The following is a 13,327-nucleotide window of genomic DNA, read 5'->3' on the forward strand; positions in this document are numbered from 1 at the left end:
GTTTTTTTAAGCAGAGGTTGAGTTCAATAATTTGTACGACCCTCGGAGGATGTTGTAAAAATTGAAAGGAAAAAGGTTCCCACCCCTTTCTGTAAATAATAATAAAAACCCTTGATTTATAACTTAACATCTCTGTCTCCTATTGATCTGAGTATATTATAAAGAATAGCAGTTAATTGAAGCATTATAGCACAGGCCTTTGTCAGATGGTATATTACGCTGTTTTTTTTCTGCTTCGAATAGTTCTCTCTTTTTTCACCATACCTGTGTTTGCATCACTGTAACCAATGAGCACCTGCATGTGTGTGAGAATGGCCCTGACACCATGTCAGCCCAGATTTACAAACTCCTGGCAGGACAAGCTCCAGCTCGATTCTCACACTGAATTAAAAAAAAGTGAGTGAGGGACTGCAATATAAGAGGGAAAGAAAGAGAAACTTTAAAACTGTTCAATTGTTATGATGTGTAAAGACTGATATTGTTCTATAATCGTCTGAAACTGTTAAGTCATGATGTGAAACGGTTAACAAAGAAAAAGGGAAACTCAAGCTGCTGCTACACTTTATTTTATTTATCTAAAATTAAGCACTTTTAAGATGCACATATTTTCAAAAGCTATATATTTTCTCTATTTTATTTGTAAATGCAGCCCGAGAGGAACATTACACATATCCACAGAATTTACTGTATATCTGTATAGTTCAATGTTAATAGACAATAAATATTGTTGTTTTTGAATTGTACTTTCTTTATTTGATTGGCAGTCAGTTGTTGATTACATGCAGACGTTGATAAAGCTACAGCTACTTCAATATATATCACACTAATTCATAAAGCAAGTTAGACATTTTGAAGATCCGGACCTTTGCATGGGGAGATTCTCTCTAACTGGACCTCGCTGGATTTTAGTTGAATACCCCTAGTCTATGACAACACTGTGGTTGAAGCAGACATGTGGTTAACGTTGAGAATTCTAACAAAACAACGTTCATGAAAATACTGTCGTTTGACACGTCCTAAAACCCGGACGTAAGTTAGCATTTTACCACTTCCGGTTCATTCGACAAAAAGCAATGCAATCTCTCCATAGGGTTTTGGAAAATAGCTCCAAATAAGGTCTGTGTTTGACACAAATTAAAGAGACAGATCACGTTTTGTTCTACGACATTAAATACATCAGCAGTGACCCCACTAGTGATTTTTGAAGAGTTTACGTGTCTGAAAAACGATGGTTGTTAACATGTGGCTGAATAGGACTACAGAAGTTGTCGAGGCCGTTTTACGTCATTACGCCGAACACGTAAAACACTCCTCTAAGTTTGTTTTCCCCGTGTTCAGCTTGAAAGCAAGTACCTGCGCTCTGGCAAACTGTTCAAACAAACGCTTCAACTGGTACCATTTTGAATCTGTAGTTTTGAATATGGATCTTAAGTTGGCGTGACGTTGAAGCAGCGACCCTTATAACGTTAGCATTTTGCTTCTGGCGACTAGATTTATGATTCAAAAATGATAAAAGTAGGGTAGACCAGGGTTTCCGTTAGCCGGTAATTACCGGTTTTTAGCTGGTAAAAAGTATTAAAAACCGGTAAATTCAAAACCTGCCGGTCAAAATGTCCGGTAATAATTAGGGATGCTCCGATCGGCCGCCGATCATTATAGGCCGATATTCCCCTTTTAATAGTTGGATCGGTGCTCTCTATAAAGGCCGATCAGGAGAGCTGGATCTGATCGATATGGACACAAACGCGAGGGAATTATAACCGGACACGAGACAGAGATCAGAGATCAGCTGCTGAGTCTGACCGAGACACGGGCCGTTTCTCAATGTCGAGTATACCTGCTGCAGAGCCACTATTTCAAGTATACTACGTCATAGAGTGGCGCAGAATGCTGGGCATTTAACCAAGCCCCCAGGAAGTGCGCCGGAGTCTGATGAGAATATTCGTGCTGGTCAAACGGCGGTACTACACTTCCTTTAGGTTGCTGGGCCCGGAAACACTTTTTCCCATTGACTTACATGGGGAAAGAGTGGTCTGTAACTCGTTGGATAATTTTTTTTAAACTAAATAAACTACCCAGTATGAACGTTTGTATAGCCCTTATTAAAAACATTCGGTCCTCAAGTTGTAAAAATGTGCTAATAACGTTATTCTGAGAGTTATTTCCCTCGGCATTATGAACGCGCATCTAACCCACGGGACCGCGCCGCCCAGCACGTTCATGTTCATGTTTCTCTTTACCCATGGATGCACAATAACAACAGACCCATATCGCCTTACTGCCAGCCCACAGAGCTGTAATAATGGATATATTGCACATGTTTGCTGTAATTCATCATTTGTAAAATATTATACTACATGGGCTGTATGATGTAAATCTTGTACCATAAATGTTGTATTAAATAAAGTTAATATTACCGACGTAGATTAACGTTCCTGTAGCTTCTTATTGCACTTGCAATTGTTTTAGTTACTTGTGGGCTACTTAACATGAATAATCACAGTTACTATCCTTTTACTCCATCACATTTCAAAAAGAAATAGGCTATTGTTATTTTAACTCCACCACAGTAATCCATCATCAGCTTTACTTTTTAGATAAAGTTTTAACTCACAATTGATCATAACAGGCTTCAACATATACATTTTTATATATTACCAAGTGGTTTCATACAACCCACACAAGTATCATGCTAAATGAAGCTCTATTGCTTGGATATCACTAGATCCTGATGTCAGCGTAATATAAAAGTACATAACGATTGATGTGTAACTTAGCATAATTTACTAGCTAGCTGCTAACTGCCGCCTCGTTAATATAAATCCAGTACCATGCTGTCATGAACGTGCGGTGCTGTTACGTGTACGCAAATTCACGTGCTTAATGTGAACGAGCCTTTTGGGCGGCGTGGTTAAAGTTGCGCATGCTCTATGAGCAGTGTTGGGACTAACGCGTTACAAGTAACACGTTACTGTAACGCCGTTATTTTTGGCAGTAACTAGTACTCTAACGCATTACTTTTTAAATTCAGTAACTCAGTTACCGTTACTACATGGTGCGTTACTCCGTTAGTTTTATTTATATAGTCAACAGCCAGGCGAACAGAGATGAGAACTGTACTTAAGTACAGTACTTGAGTAAATGTACTTAGATACTTCCTGTGTCACATGCGGAGACGGGCTGTGGGCGTGTTTGTGTTGTTTACTAACAAGACTATCATGGCGGCGGCGGAGCTCAAGTCTAGTTTCTCCACCTGGAGATATTCTCACTATTTCACTTTTGTCGAGCACAAAGAAAAGAACGTTTTAGTTAAATGTAAGTTGTGTCTTGGCGGGTCAAAGATATTATCTACTGCCCAAACCAGTAATTCAAATCTCTTAAAACATCTGCAAAAACAACATGCTGGGACGAAGCTAGTAGCTAAGACCACAGAGACTCAGCCGACGCCACTCCACCTCCACCTAAGCAACAGCGGCTGGATTTTAACCGAGGGACTGCTAGCCAGGGAAAAGTCGATAAAGCCATTGCACGGTATGTTGTAGAACACATGCAGGCTATTGCTACAGTGGAGTCACCCGCTTTCAGGGAGCTAGTTAGCATGATAGCATATCCGGGCGGCACACGGCAGATGGGACGGAAAACTTTTTCCAACTACCTGGAGAAAGAATATACAAAAATGGAAAGCCAGCTAATATCGATGCAATCCAGATTGCATATAATGCATGTCAAGTTGATCAACAGATTGTATTATTCTCCAATGCAATAACAGTACTGAAATGAAGGCTATAAGGGCATTAATGGGAGCCCTTTTTTCAAGTAACTAAAACGTTACTTTTCACAGTAACGCATTACTTTTGGGTTTAAGTAACTAGTAAAGTAACTGAGTTACTTTTGAAATGAAGTAACTAGTAATGGTAACTAGTTACTGGTTTTCAGTAACTAGCACAACACTGTCATGCGCTAATGAGCAACTCTCATAGGAATGAATGAGGCCCCGCCTCCCACGCTGTATCCAGTTCTTATTATACATCCATGCATTTAACATGCATTTAAACAGTCCTTCGGCGCCACTCAATTACGTAGTATACTTGAAATAGTTGCTCTGCAGCAGTTTTACTCGCGATTGAGGCCCAATCCCAAACCGCCCCCTACCCCTACACACTCCCCCTCCGTTTGTGCGTTCGCACGGAGGGTCCGCCATATTAAGTGCTGTTCCAAACCAACGAGTGTGGAGCGGTGTGGAGGGGGAGTGGGCTATCAAGCCCTCAAACAGCAAGTCTGCATCGGTGCTGACTTGAGACCGGTCTCTACCTGACCGGAGTCACGCTGTGTGTGTCCGTCAGGAAACAAGCTGTTTACAATTAGTTCCAGCAAACACAATTAAAGATGTTTGGAGTTTTATTTGAGTTATTAATTTACATTTTTTGTCAAAGAGATGCTGATTTGTAACCGTTGTTACATACAGTTACGGCATTTCCTGTTTCTGCCGGAGAGAGGGGAGTTTGTCCAAAAGTTTGCCGCTGTATTTATACCCTTAACCCTTAATGGAGGGAACTTCATTGAGCTGCGAGTGTGGCTACAGACGGAGTTCACTCCGTCACGAAGGGGTAGGGTCGAGGGGGTGATTTGGGATTGGGCCTGAGAAACGACCACGCAGCTCTGCATGATCACCTGAAGCCCCGCCCACTGTTTAGCGAGCTGCATGAGAAACTGACGGGCTGTCAGGAGAGAGAGGGGGGGGAGAGGAAAAGATATGGAGTCAGATTTGGGTCAATATTCTCGCGCGTAAAACAAGCTACTCACGAGCGGAAAATGTGCTTTTACACGCGCATAAAATGACCCTCGCGCATAGATTAAACCCCCGCGAGCGGCTCTGCGCCCGCGAGCGGCTCTGCGCCCGCGAGCGGCTCTGCGCCCGCGATCGGCTCTGCGCTCGCTCGCGAGAGAGACAGCCCTCTTGCTTGCTCGCGGGAGTGTCAGCCTCGCGGAGTCTGTCTACGTGCGCGTGAAAAGTTTCTGGCACTTTGGGGCGGAGCCACTGGACTTTGATTGACAGCTGCCAGGAAACCCCGGGTTGCCAGGTTTGATAAATGCCTGAACTGCCAAGAGCCGAGCAGTGACGGCAGCAAAATCAGTTGGACGAGATTGAATGGTAAAGTTGTCCATAAAAAACTATTATATTCGTAAAGTGTACAGCTAATATATATTAGGGGTGCACCGAATGGGAAATTCTTGGCCGAAACCGATACCGAAAATAGGAAACAGTTGGCCGAAAACCGAATGCCGAAAGGCCGAAAATGATTAATAGAAATATATATATATAATGTATACATTTTTTACCAATGTTGTTCAGCTACCTGATTATGGAAATAAACATGATTATGGCAAAACTTAACTTAAATAATAATCACTATTATGGGTCCATAAAACATTTATTCAGCACTTTTGAATGCATACAGTACATTTATATATGTCATGTATTATTGCTAAAAAACATGATATCGCAGTCTTAGTGTCGCCAACTCGTTTCTAATATGCAAAGACAACAAATGCGTCTTTCGATCAGACCAGATCTCTCTCCCCCGTCTGTGTGCGAGGGGGCGGGGCAGTTTACACACACGCAGCTGCTACATGCAGCGGAGCACACTGCGGAGATGGCGAAGAGAACGCGCTCCGAGGTGTGGTTAAACTTTACCCGTCTCGATGTGGAGAATACTTGTTACCATAAGTGCAATAAGAGTTTAGCATGTAAGCACGAGCAATTTGTCTAAACATTTAGCAAAAGTGCACCGCATGCAGACGGAGGAATGCACCGGGTTCGACTGTCTTTCTAGCAGCTCTGTAGCCCCATCCACGAGTAACGTTTCCACGTCAGGTGTTATGTATGCTAGCAGCAACACACGGAGTTAACTACATGATACAAATATGGGTTAATGATTAGAGGTAACTGAGTTATTTAGTTTGTTAAAATTTCAGCTATTCTGTTTACAGTCTGTCATCAGATTATTTAATACGATTTGTTAAAAGCTCAGGGCAATCTCGATGACAAAGGTCAATGTTCCCCCCCCCCCTGTGAGCCAGCCGCGAGCATGGTCGCCGCGTCTTTATTACGTCATCACAACAACAAGTTAGATTACCAACGTAAGCCTGTTCTGACATTCGGTGATATTATCCGAAAGGGCCTTTTTAACCATTTTCGGCCGATAATTTTCGGTGGCCGAATATTCGGTGCATCCCTAATATATATATATATATATATATATATATATATATATATATATATATATATATATATATATATATATGATTCTGTTTTCTTCAAGGTTGTGTCTTCCTGGTCGAATGTACTTATTGTAAGTCGCTTTGGATAAAAGCGTCAGCTAAATGCAATGTAATGTAATGTAATATACATTAATTTGATATAAAACAATATATTTTTCAGTGGGCTGTGTCCGTCGAAAACTGCTAGCTACTGTCTGCTGTACGCACCTAGATTTTGCTGCCGTCACTGCTCGGCTCTTGGTAGTTCAGGCATTTATCAAACCTGGCAACCCCGGGTTTCCTGGCAGCTGTCAATCAAAGTCCAGTGGCTCCGCCCCAAAGTGCCAGAAACTTTTCACGCGCGCGTAGATAGACTCCGCGAGGCTGACACTCCCGCGAGCGCAGAGCTGCTCGCGGGGGTTTAATCTGCGCGCGAGGGTCATTTTATGCGCGTGTAAAAGCACATTTTCCGCTCGTGAGTAGCTTGTTTTACGTGCTAGAATATTGACCCAAATCTGACTCCATAAAAAGAGAGGATCCGTTTCTCCCGTGTTATTATCCAAACGTAAACTTTTGAATAATGTACTTTATCTACTACAATTAGTTTGTTTGAATGTAATAATGATGTTGTTTGTTGTTTGTGGAAGCGCATCATTTATTGAAAAATGAATCTGAACTTTTCGATTTGTTACGATTACGTTTTTTTCGACGGAAGAGGTGGGGGTAAGAGGGCCTAGGTATTGGACACATTGATATCAACATTGTAAACTATAAATATTCTGACGTAAGTTTACATTTAATTAACATTCTGGGTATTTGACACATTTAAAACCTACTTTTAAAATGATAAATATCGACTGAAATGAAATACCTCTCAAAAAGGTTCATTCACTTAATATCACCTAGCCCTGGTTTTTAAACGACATCATCCAATGTCATACTCCTGCTGAAGTGTGCCTTGTGCACTGGTCTTAGATGTCCAGGGTTGTGACAAAATGCCATGGTTTTTTGAAAGGTAATGCAAACCTGGGCCTGGTTTCTCTCAAGAGACATTAATAAACACTGCAACAGTGTGACATTTTTCTTTTTCCTATGCTTAGTATTTTGTATACATTCAGATGTATTGATCATATATTTGTGCATGCATTTGTTTGTATATACGCACATGTGTACCGTACCCTCCCACCCTCTAAACTAGGGATTCCCCAAATGCCACTGTGTAATTTGAACACTGGCTAGCACTGAATATTCTCAAGAGACAATTAAGAGCTTGATTCAGTCATCTCTTTAAAGTTGATGTCCACAATAACCACATGTTGCCTGTCTTTGTGCACTGTTTGCCACGTGTGCACTGAGCTTGCTACAATCAGAATCGCCCCATTTACTTCTATGTCCATTTCACTTTACCCACTGACTAAAGAGCGAAGAATATATTCATAGTAAGCACTAATATGCTGTGGTCTTCTTTTAACATTTGAAGTGCACTCAGTGGCCAGCTCTGCTTTCACTAACGCTGTTTTATATAAACCCAATCTCTATGAAAGCCCTGCGCCTCCCACACAGGAGCAGGCTGACCTCTCCTCATGCTGCATTGTGAAAGTGCTCTCCTCACTTTTTTCTTGTTACATCGTTTTCTATCTCCTTCAAACATAATCACATACATACTGTTGCATGATTGAAATACTTCGGCCCACATATCCGCATGGGCAGGAATGAACAAACTCTAGTCCTTACTGTTATAAAAACCCGGTCTATCATCCATATCTTTCACCAGCTCAGATTCCTCTCGTTTCAATTTAGAGCAGTCTTTTGTGCTCTCTGATTTTCAGTGACCAAATGACAGTGTCTGTATTGAGTAATACCTCAGTGCTGGAGCCTGGTACGGAGCGTGTGCACAACGGGAGGTGATAGCCCCCCTTTTTGCCTTTTTAACTGTCATCTAAAGTGAGAAAAGGCAGGCGGATACTTGGATGACACACGTGGCATGTACACACACTCACACACTCACACACACTCACACTCAACTACAATTTCAACTGGCCTTGGAGTTAGGCTTCGTTGGGGCAGGTTCTGCATGATACAGTAGTCAGCAGAGAGAAGTAATAGGCGGTATAAAAAAGTGTTTCAAGCTCACTTTAAAGTTGAACCACAAATGGATCGTAAGTAATTATATTTTGTATTTATGAGATGTATTTATATGGAAATACAAGCAAAGGCATTTTCTTTATATTGTTGAAAAATCACCAGTGGCAGTTTTTCCTTTTATGAAAATATGGCTGTCAACAAAATCTATTAGATAATTAACAATTTAATCTTTATGAAAAAACATGGTTCCAGCTTCTTGGTCGCTTGTCTTAGTTTGTTATCAATGTAATGTTTTAAGGTTTTAGACTGAAGGTTGGACAAAACTAATAATGTAAAGATATGAGCGTTGGCTTAGAGTAATAGCTATTCTTCACATTGCTGTTTTTTTAACATGATTTAGCAATTAATAAGTGATTGTGCAAATAAGCCATTAGGGGTTTTTGTATAAGGCTTTTAACAGCATAAAGGTTTAACAGCATTTTGACCATCATGGTAACAATCATGAAATATAAGCCACTAATTCTCTAACATGCGCCTTACATCATCTGATCTGACAGAGGCCCAGGCAGTCACTAAGCCAACAGTGACAGATGTGTGCAGGTGTAGAATGTTGCTCTGCTTCATCAAATAAAGGAAGGGTTGAGGAGTGTGTAATGCTCTCCCAAAGCTGCTCATCTGCTCCAGTAGTCCACTCTCTTCCCTGCAGGACAGCTAATGACAGACATGTAAGTAGGCAGCGTGACTGTTGTGCTGCACATGGAGGTTGTTGCCGTGGTTTCTCCGCTCAGCCTCGGGGCGCAGATACAGCCGAGCTCCAGCAATCTGACAGCAGCCCTAATCCAGGCCAGGTCTGCGGCTGTTTGCTATGCATCCCTCAGGTATGGAATAAATACAAGGCCGGTAAGCAGATCTGCTAGCCGGGCGGCCGCAGGGGGGTGGAGGGCTTTCCAACCGTTGCCTTACAAGCCTTGACGGGATGTCTCTCATCCATATATGAAACTTCATAACATTTAGGCTTTTCACAAATAAGAACAGCTTTGATCTCCTGTGGAAAGTAATGCAGTTTTAAGGTCCAACTTCAAGGGCCATTAGCTGCATTTTGATCAGTTAGCGAAGCAGCTTGGCAAATTTCTGAATGTCAAGTCAGGGTGTGAGGCTAGCCTGGAGATCAGAGACGTCGCTTTGTGATTGGAGGGTTGGCCCGTTGAGTTGGGAGAATGTGGTTGAGGGAAGAGGATGAGTAATACCCTCCCTCCCACTTCAGCTGAGTTACCTTTTAGCAAGGCACTGAACGTCCCACTGGGTAAAGTAGAAACATTAGATTATACGAAAAGCTGTTCAATTATACTGTTCTCTGGGCCTATAAGAAGAGCAAAACATGAAGGAAAGTTCATTTTGCACTTTCTAATTACGGAACCTTTTAAAGTGTGTCTCAACATGGTTGCACCCCCACTCCTTCCCTCCATTCCTCCCTGAAGCTGCCACAGGTAGAGCACCAGGTGTGCCTGTTTAAACCTGCTGTGTAATTTGTGGATTAGTAGAAACCTCTAATGGCTCAAATCTTCAGAGCTCAGCCACAGAGGGGAGAGAGGAGTGAGAAGAAGACAGGCAGAAAAGAGAAAGAACTGGGTAAGACAGCCATGATCGTAAACTGATCAATCTTGAATGGGCAATCCAGCTGTTTGAATGTACAATAGGTGATATATACAATATAATAATAAGACATAAGGAAATGAGTGGCAGTTCTCTTTTATTCTATTCACATTGCAGCCGTGTAAATGCTCACAGGGACTTTTACTTTGCATCAACATAAATAATGTGTGGTTATGAATGATATGGAAACATAGTATTATTAAATGATTATAACATTTAGAGCTGAGATGATTGGCTAATAAACTGGCAGAAAATAAATGGGTACTATCAATGAATCAGTAAATACAATCATATGTCATTTTTCAAGCAACAATCCCATCACAGGAACATGCCATATGCCATGGGTCGGCAACAGGCGGCCCGCGGGCCATTGTTGGCCCGCCAGCAATAATATTTGGCCCGTAATTTTGAGAATCACTAATAAAATATTATTTTGAGATTTTTTTTTTAAAATTTTTTTTTACAACATAAAAGCCGCTGATTGATCGGCCGCCGGTCACTATCGGCCGATATTCACTATTAAGAGTTTGACTTTCGACTGATTTCGATAGAGTCACATATGGCAAATTGGGGGGAACCAGGTCAATTAAAGTACTTATTTAACTATATATTAAATACATTGAGTTTGAGTAAAATACTTGGTTACTGATTAATTTAGGTTATAATATATTAAATTGATTTATTTTGTCTTTTGGTATTTTTTAAAGGTTTTCAACCTGAAAGAATATAATGTGTCCTTGAAACGTTTAAATAAAGAGAAGGAAAAAGGATTCCAGTTGCCCCTCAAGCCTCTCAAATGTGCAAACACTCAAATAAATGCCAAAAACCCAGAGAACTTGACAATACTTATCAGAATAAAATGTTAAATAACACTGCTCGTTAATAACTCTACTTTACTCAGTGGAGGCTCGTCCATTGAGGAAAGGGAGGACCATCCTCCCTACAATTTCAGAGAAAAATAAACTTTGAAGAGAACAATAAATACACCTCAATTTAAAAGATAAGTCTGTTAAAATACAGATAATAGCCCTGGCTTTGGGACTGAAATGGGGCTAGAGAGGACGAGCCTCCCTTTGGGCGGGTCTAGCCAGAGGCTCTGGATTGGGCGCTTATATCATCAGTGAACCAATCAGCGGATCTGACTGCGCATCAGAGTGTTGATGGGGAGGCTTATCAGTGATATCAGAGTTTTTTCTGAACCGGGGAACAGGGGCGCTGCGCCCTCTTACCAAAATCAATTCCTTGAATTAGGCTTTGATTATGTTCTGGCCCGCCATCTTGCGGCTCAGCAAAAAATTGGCCCACGGCCAAACTTACTTGCCTACCCCTGCCATATGCCCTTGTGTTTTGATATACTTTCGATAAGTTAAATATCTATATATTTATATTTCTTACTTCCTCTGCAGCAGTGACTATCAACTGGTGGCCTGCGGGCCACATTTGGCCCGCCAGACATGCTCATACGGCCCGCACGGCAGTGGTGACTGTGGCGTTGGCGGAGAGGTTAGTGCAGTGGTTCCCAAAGTGGGGGAGGCATTATTAAAAATAAAAAATCATAATTTGAAAAATTATTGATTCGAAAATAATGTGATACATATGTGTGTGTGGGGAGTGTTGCAGTAGAACATTCCACTGTAGCGCCAGTACCTTAATGGGAAACCCTACATGTTTGAGCACCCTCTATGAAACGTCAAGCTACCCCACAGCACCCCCAAAACAAATCTCTGGCGCCGCAGCTGAGCCTGACTATTTGTGTTGGGGGGGCCCAACTTTTTTTTTTCTCCAAAGAAAAGTTTGAGAACCACTGGGTTAGTGCGTTCGCCCCCCACTCATGTCACCTCGAGTTACACGGGTTCGAGCCCCACGCTCCTTGATCAAGACACTGCATTCCCAAAGGTGCTGTATAGGTGATATATATATATATATATATATATAAAGATGATGATTACTTTTATAAAAAAATGAGGAGAAGTTTATGTTTATGGTTCGTTCTTTGGTTTTTCCGTTTCAAAAGCGAATAGGACAAACTAAAGACTAAAAACCGGTGTTGTTTTTTTGTTTTTCTGTTTTAAAACCAAAACGGGTTAACAAGAAAGTTACCGATTCGATAAATATAATTATATATACAGATCTCTGGCCCCCGAAAGTGAAAGTGTTTTGGCCCTTGGACAGATGTAGTTGGTGACCCTGCTCTACAGGATTCTCTGGAGCTCAAACTGCCCACACATGCATGATGTCTTTATCCTCATCAGTGTCTCTGTATGTAACCTCAGACATTTCAACCACTGTTGTCTTTTTAATGTCTTCTGTTTTGCTCTTATCATTGCTGTTCTGATGACACCTGCATTTCCACACAGGGCTTAACAACAGGTTACCTTATGTTACTTGTTACTGTGTGTAATGTGGTTACCCCCCCCCCACACACACACACACACACACACACACACACACACACACCACACACACACACACACACACACACACACACACACACACACACACACACACACACACACCACACACACACATTATTTATTTTACTGACAAACCTTAAGTCTGAGAAACCTGTGATTCAAAACTAGAAGCATTTTATAAAAAGTAAACCGAGTTACAGATAAGAGCTGACCCATGATGTTTTCTGAATTGTTATTGCTGTGAACAGAACCTGAGGTGTAGAGGTTTGATACCCGACTCTTCAGGTACACATATTCCTAAAGATAACTAACTCAGATTCTTTTTTTGTCATGTGCGAAGTCCCTCTTCCCGAGAAGCACTCATACTGACACATTCCTGGCGGCACAAGGAATAACTTGTTATGGAGGGTAGTTCACAGAGCTGTGTTAAGGTGAACCCAGACACACACACTGGGCTGTGTGCACCGAGAGGGGCTACGTTGATTTAGGGCATTACTCAGACAGAGAGAGTGTTGGGGGGGGAGTCTCCCCTGACTGCATTAAGAGAGCCTCCAGCCTTTGTGATTCCTTTTGATCAAATCTCTGTGAAAGATGAGTGTCATGCCCTCTTCCAGCCAGCTGTGAGGGGACTGCCCTGTGACTCTGAGGGGGTAGCGTGTGTGTGTGTGTGTGTGTGTGTGTGTGTGTGTGTGTGTGTGTGTGTGTGTGTGTGTGTGTGTGTGTGTGTGTGTGTGTGTGTGTGTGTGTGTGTGTGCGTGAGAGAGCATGCACACCTCCATGCATACACCTGTGTGTGTGTGTGTGTGTGTGTGTGTGTGTGTGTGTGTGTGTGTGTGTGTGTGTGTGTGTGTGTGTGTGTGTGTGTGTGTGTGTGTTGTGTGTTTGTGTGTGTGTGTGGTGTGTGTGTGTGGTGT

This window comes from Gymnodraco acuticeps, unplaced genomic scaffold, assembly GCF_902827175.1.
Source record: "Gymnodraco acuticeps unplaced genomic scaffold, fGymAcu1.1, whole genome shotgun sequence".
NCBI classification, from domain to species: Eukaryota; Metazoa; Chordata; class Actinopteri; order Perciformes; family Bathydraconidae; genus Gymnodraco; species Gymnodraco acuticeps.